Source organism: Peromyscus leucopus, chromosome 22, assembly GCF_004664715.2.
Source record: "Peromyscus leucopus breed LL Stock chromosome 22, UCI_PerLeu_2.1, whole genome shotgun sequence".
Taxonomy (NCBI): Eukaryota; Metazoa; Chordata; class Mammalia; order Rodentia; family Cricetidae; genus Peromyscus; species Peromyscus leucopus.
Window position 1 is genome coordinate 26,067,254 of NC_051081.1, and position 7,233 is coordinate 26,074,486.

General features: G+C 42.1%; 1 protein-coding gene across 3 annotated transcripts in view; it reads right to left on the bottom strand.

Moving 5' to 3' along the window:
- The window catches only part of Rmdn2 (regulator of microtubule dynamics 2), a 65,011-nt gene extending 60,490 nt beyond the window's left edge, over nt 1-4,521 (bottom strand). Inside the window, exon 1 of one of the 3 annotated variants that reach the window (XM_037198029.1) lies at nt 4,372-4,521. The gene's annotated coding sequence lies outside the window, so the exon portion shown is untranslated. Of the gene's footprint in view, nt 1-849; nt 938-1,252; nt 1,475-4,371 lie in introns of those variants that run through there. The other 2 variants (XM_037198030.1, XM_028857894.2) reach the window with 2 other exon arrangements.
- Between the last annotated feature and the right edge of the window lie 2,712 nt (nt 4,522-7,233).

Consider the following 7,233-nt stretch of genomic DNA (forward strand, 5'->3'; position numbering starts at 1 on the left):
TAGAGAAACGATAAAATGTTGACCTCCAAGTAAACTAGGACATGAAATGATTTTAAAAGAAAAACTTCATGTTTATGTCCTGGTTTTCATCTCTGGATATTAAAATTGTGTCTCCATATAGTTAGAATGTTTATAGAGCGAGATCCTAAGTTGCGTTCATAACCAACTCATCAGCTGATCCTTAGAATTGGGGGAAGACATAAAATGCTGTCACCAACAAACCAGAGAAAGGAAAAACTACTAAGAAGGTCAAGAAACATGATAGGTTACAAATCCGCTTCAAGTTTCCAAAGGAAACGTTCTGACCCCTTGGGGGGTAAAAAAAAAAATTAAGCAGATCATGTACAGCGATGCAGAAAACCCAGCAGCACTTTCCAATTGAATTCTAACACTCATAATTCATTAGAGTTCCAAACCTCTCCTTATTTATAATTTAAATTTGGGACCCCTTAGAATTCAGCTTATTTGCACATGTTAGTAGTGCGATTGGGCTGGTTTCCATGTCTGCAGAAAATAGGCAGAGAATTATTATTATTATTATTATCATTATTAAGTTAGTGCGGGAAGCACGCCGAGAGAAAACAGGGTTGGCGCGAGGCTGAGGCCGATGCACAGGCGTAGTGTCCGCTCCGGGGGTCGCCTGGTCCAGGGGTGGGGTGGGTGGATCACGGCACCACCGCTCGAGGCCACCGGCTCCGCCAAGACGGTGGCACCAAGCCGGGTCCGCGGGCGCCGGGCCACGACCCGGAAGTGAAGCCGCCGCCGGAAGTGCCCCCGCCTTCTTCCGCACGCCCCCGGGCCGGCGGAGCCAGCCAGGCTGGTGGCCCCCTTCCCCGGCTGGGTACGCACCTGGGATCGCGGCGAGGGCTTCTCTGTGACCGGAGCCGGAGGGACCGGGTCCGGCGGGCGGACGAGCAGGGAAGGGCGAGCCGACTGGAGCACCGGAGTCAGCGGTCCCCGAGGTCCGGCGCCGCGGCCTGCGCGTCTGACCCAGATAGCGGAGGCGCCGGGGGAGGAGCCGCTAGCGGCCCCGGGCTCCCGCCTCCTCCCGCCGGCGCTGCTCAGCCCCGGGCGGGGAAAGCTGAGCCCTGCGGAGGAGCGTCCTGCCGCCGGCCGGCCCAGAGGCCGCGGTCGCCCTCCACCCTGCGTGTCCCCTGGCCCGTCACTGCCACCGATCGCTTCCAAGTCCCCCCGTCGCCCTTAACTGACCCTCCCTTGGGGCACAGCTTTGAACCTTCTGTGCAGACCTCACCTCTTGCACTAATTCCTAGGTGTCCCTTACTTCAACTCCCATTGCCTTTTAATGATCGCCACTGTTTTGAGTCGCCTTTAGTTCGGAAACCGGTCTTCTTAGATGGCTGGCCTTGAAGGTTTTGCCCAGCTTCACATTCTGCGGTTTGTGTAATGATAACCCCGTCAGACTTTTAAAAACTGCTCACAAGTCCCTCTCACTTGGAACATGATTGGCTTAAACTTTGGCTTGTTGAAGACAGTTTTAATTACTAAAGTCCCCACCAGGTACTGAAGAGAATTAAAATAGATGCACCTCTGCTGTAAAAAAAAATTAAGGTTTATTGTATTCACACACACACACACACACTTTAAAAAGTAGAGAACAGATTAATACTTCGTATCCAAAATAGTTAAGAACTACTTTTACCCCATTGTGATTTGTAAATATATTACAATCCAATGCCAATTGCTTCATTTAGCCATGATATGATATGCTGTAAACCTGTCTTACAGGGTGTTATTTCTTCTTTAAGATGTGGGTACAGGAGAAACATTACTCTCAATAACGCAAAACAAAACAAAACAAAACAAAACAACTCTCCCAGGAGCCCATCAGTTCATGGCTGCATCCTGGCACACAGCTCAAAAGAGACTGTATAAAATCGAGGGTTATGGTTGAGAGAGGCCTACCAAGTCAGCTGGAAGAGAAAGATGGCAGGGGTGTGGGCGGGGTGGGGTGGGGTAGGGTACTGACTTGATCCTTGCGTTCAGAAGTGGGATAACGCAGCTAGACTAGTCCGATGTTCCTAACGCCTGTTCCCACTAGCCTGCAATGCCTTCGATTTATTCCTTAAAGCAGTAAAAAATTATCTAAGATGTAGAAACTCATAGGTAGGTAATAGCTATTAATCTGACAGTTAAATTTAAGTATCAAATTGAGAGAGAATGTGTTTGCTAGACAATGTTAGGGATAGCATTAAAAAGGTAGGTAACTTTCTCCACATCTCCTAGAGCTGTTCGATTGTTTTAAAAAGCATCTGGTGAAAACCCAGAAAACACTCTGAATCTTATAGTTGCTGCCATTCACAGTCAGTACGCCTTTAATCCCAGCACTGGGGAGGCAGAGCCAGGTGGATCTCTATGAGTTCGAGGCCAGCCTGGGCTACCAAGTGAGTTCCAGGAAAGGTGCAAAGCTACACAGAGAAACCCTGTCTTGGAAAAACAAAACAAAACAAAAAAAAACAGTACAGCAATTGCGATCATTTGGGACCTTCTCTTCCTAATGTGCCTCCACCTACTCTTCGAGTTTTCCCACACTGCTTTCACCAGTTATTATCCTCTGGAGACGAACCACCCCATCATCTCTCCATAAGCTGTGTTCTTTTCACACCGGAACGCCCTGTTCCTTGCCACTTGGGTAAAGCAAATCCATGCTAATCTCCCTCCCTTGAGAAGCTAGCCAACACATTCTCCTTGTCCCTAAGGATTCATTCATGCATTAAAACTTTTGTGAAAGGATAGAGAGTTTAAGGGAATATAAAACGCCTTCTGCTGTCTTTCAGTAAACCTCCCGTGCCCAGTCCGTAATTACTGCTTGCTCGAGGCCATTGTGTCTCGATGCTGTGCTCGTCCTCCAGACAAGGAAGGTAGCTTTTACCTTTGTTTCTCGGGGCCAGGCCCAGCATGCACTTTATATTTTTCTTTTTGAAAACATGTTGGAAACACTTCTTTGAAAGTAGTATATACACTTGGGGGGGAGGGGAAGAGAAGCATTTACAAAATGTGTCAGTGGTTTGTATTTTTTGTTTCTTAGGTTTTATCTTAGTAGTTTTATTTTTTGAAAATACTGAAACGACAAAGTTTTAATCCTGTAACCGAAATCAGTATATCATATGGATAACTGTTCTATGGTTCCTTGCACAATTAGTCCCAATTTGGTAATCACCTGTGACATCATCCAGTGAACAGACCATTGAGGGAAATGAACTATTTGGTTAGAAGATAATTAAGTACGCTGCCTCTATTTCCTTGACCTGATAGTCTTTTCGTTTTGTTAGAAATTTGATAGGAATTTTATTGTAAAACTCAAGGATTGATAGCATCTATATAACTCACATCCATGATTTTCCCCTTTCACATGTAAAATTTCACAGTCTGAACTTCACTGTAAACAGTGCTGAACTATAACTGTAAGAAGCACAGTTATGAAGTCCCCAACTCCTATTTTAAAACAGCAACCCGCCTTCACCCCTAGGCTGGGGTGAAGGGAACATTTCATTGCTGAGGAAGACATCTGTTGAACCTTACGCCCAGTTTTCCGGATTCATTCTTTGAAAGATTTCTTGATTTTTATTTTATCTTTATGGATGTTTTGCCCAAAAGTATTCTGTGTATAGTGTGTGTGCCCTGCCCATAGAGGCTAGAAGAGGGGTTGGGTCCCTTGGGGCTGGAGTTACCCACTTCAGCTATTTAGGATTCTGTGTTCACTGCCTTTGTTAGAAGAAAAGAACTTAACTCTTAGCTCTGAGCATGTATTAACTGATGAAGGGTAACCCTCCAGGCTTAGCACTGTAGTCCACAAATGTAAATCAGTCCTACTCACCATGTTTGGATTAGATTAGGAATGAAGCTTGGGGGAAAAAAAGGAAAAATATTAATGTGCCCAATTAATTAATTGTTTTTATAATTTTTTAGGGTATCTCTAAGACACCAGGAAATTACAAAAGAAAAATTCCTGAAACTATAACTGTGGTTACATTAGAACTCCAAAGCAAGAGCTCTTAAAATATGTGCACAGTTATAGTTCTTAAATATTATCCGAAGGCTAATTGGTTAATGAAAGAAATTATTATTTACTTAAATACAGCAAAATGGTTGCCTGCTATTCCTGTACTGAAAGAATACCAAATAACATTTTAAATAAGTATCAGTGACAAGTTTCCAACACCCAGACATACATGCATGCATTACTTAGCAATTGAAAACTGAGTCAATTTATTGAAAATGTAACTGCCTTATTAAGATACTGAATTCTTATTAGATACTTTCTATTTGCACATAGAAAAACACTTTCATTCAATTTAAAAAACAAAGTGTTCTCAGAAGCCATGAACAGTACCTGGCTGGATTGATACTTACCTTACCCAGTGGCTGACATACGTTTTTCTAGGGTACTCCAGGGGGTTTCTTTACAAATCGAAGAGTTTTTGAGTTATCTCCTCACATGGATTCAGAGCACTCTAAAGGGGAATTAAACAGACATAAGAAGAGTGGCTCAACCCCCCTCCACTCTTCCAGCCTGAGAGATAATGTTGAAGGACGTCCTTGGTAAGCCAAGGTCAGTTTCATCATTTGGCTAGAATCAAAGTTGAAAATTCGTCAGAAAAAAAAATAGTGTTAAGACTGCATGTGAATGAAAATGTTTACTTGCAATAGGTAGAACAAAAGATTCCTTTTTATTAATCCTTGAGTAGTGAAGAGGTCATTCAATATTCTGCTGCAAAACTGCATTGTGGTTCCCTTTTCCTCAGCTTACGAAAAGAAAAATGATTTCCCTTTGAGGAGCAGACATCCTTCAAGAAATTGTTTAGGAGTTAGGGGAAAAAAACCCAAACACTTTGCTATATAAATCTGTTGGTAGAACAGATCAGTAAGGTTACGTTAGAGACTCATTAATTAGCCAACCATTGTTAAAGCATCTTGTTTAACAATGTACAGTATAACATGCAGAAAAGAGATCAAGAAAGTCTTAATACTAGGGCATGTGGAAGACTGGATGCAGGTGATGGACAGGAGTTATGAGGAAGGATATAAAGGTAATTGTTTTTCCAGTTCTAACTTTGTCATGGAGTTTTTGGTGGTGGTGGTGATAAGTGCCTAAAAACGTGTTTGTTGGTGAGATGGGAAAAGCAATGTGGAGCTCCAGAGCTTCAGAGAGACTGTCTAACTGTATAGAAGTTCACTGAGGTGCATAGACTTGGGGTCCGGTTCATTCCAGTTGTGAAATGTTTTTTATTTGCAAGTGTCTCTTTTTAAATAATAAACTTTAAAAGACTTTTGAAGCTCATAAAATGACATTTCTGTCATTATAATTAATATGCATATTTGGATTTACATCTCTGGATGTGAATCCAGAAAATGATGAAAACTAAACCTACTAGTGGAGCAATTTCAGAAGGAAGTCTGTCTCATAAAATCAATCAACAACCCATATGTATTTTGTTACATACATATCCACTGTAGTTTGTTTAGAACAGGAGATGTAAATTATGAAACTTGTGCCACAAATGATGGTCAGTTTCCTACACAAGCTCATAAAATCCTTTATGATCTGTGTGATAGCATCCAGCATGGGGTTTGCCGCATTCCAACAGAGAACTGATGTCAGGGAATCACTTATCTGTGTGCAGTGGCCTTGGCTGATCCCATTTACAAAACTAAGGTAGTGGCAGTAGCAGCTGGAAACTGCCTGTGGCCAAGGAGAGGAGAACTGCATTCTGATTCTGTGGCATCTGCTTCCCAGCTGGTGCAGACAGAAGTCATCCTTGTGCCCGCCACAGGCTCTGCTGGGTTTCCAGCAAAGGAACTCATTCAGCACAGGGTGCTTTGACTGTCTCTCATGCAACAAAACAGCCCTCAACCCTCCTTAAAAATAAAAAGGAAGGCAGTCCCGATAGTAATGACTTGACGTTTACTCCCTCACTGGCTGTGAGCCTCTCATTTCCCCAGCTGAAGTAGCCAGGGCGAACCTTTCTGCTGTACACAGTGGATAGCCATCCAGTCGCTCCTAGAGAAGGAAGTGTAACTCAACAAGTGTCTTATTCAGTAGTGGACTGTGGTCAATAAACTAGCGTGGATAATTTGGATATTTACATCTAGAAATACAGCAAGGCTTTACTAATCAAGTCATAGTACAGTCACTTAAAAGATTTCTGTTACACATTTAATTTTGAGAACTTGCTTTAGATGCTAAGAAACTTCATTATTTTCCTTTGCTAAATGTTTACAAAATAGAACCATTTTTCTTCCCCTTTAACATGCCGAAATGATAAAATCATACCATGCTACAGTGACTTAGGTTGTCGTATGTAAGGCAATCATACTTCTAAATGGAAACTGGAATTTTCATTTGATTCAAGTTCATTGAAATACTTTGCTACCACAAGTTGTCAAAATTTCCACTTGCCTTGCCTTCCCTCTTGAGCAATAACTTTGTTTGCCATTCTTAACTATTAAACTTAAAACCTTGGCTGTCTCAGCCTTTCCTCACTGATACCCTCCACCCCCAGGCAGAAACCACTGAAACTGCTCTCCACCCTGCAGGACAAAGGCCTCCTCACTTCCCGAGCAGGCAGCTTTGATCTTTCAGAACAGAGTTTCTCAATACCAGTACTATTGCCTTTCCAGGCCAGAGAATTACCATAGGAGAGTTCTATGTTTTAGAATGTTTCTCAGCACTCCTGACCTCTGTATACCATTGATCTATTGGTTAACGTGTAACTTCATAGAATCCGATCCGTTAATTAACACAGATAGCACCAACATGGACACATTCTCCTAGAGAATTCAGTGATGCTCAGATAGGGTTAAATGATGCCCTGTCTTTGAGGTAATATACTAGTTCTTAATATTTTAAGTTTTGGGTAATTTTTCTTATGAATATATTGTACCACATATCAAACTCATTTCTCCATCTCAATCCTTGACACTTACTAGTAATTTACCTTAGATTAATAAACCAATAGATGGATAAGTGGATATGTCTATATATCTAAACTCTTCTTTTCTACTAAAAGACTTGGCAAGATTCTTGTATCTGACCAACACACACACACACACACACACACACACACACACACACACACACAAAATTGTCTAGTGGGAGGTAAGATAGCTTTCAGTGGAGAAAGACCTGCTGATTATGAAACATGGGCTTATAGAAAAGCTGAAAAAGTAGAAATCAAATTCTAAAACTAAAAAGAGGCTTTGTATTTTACATTG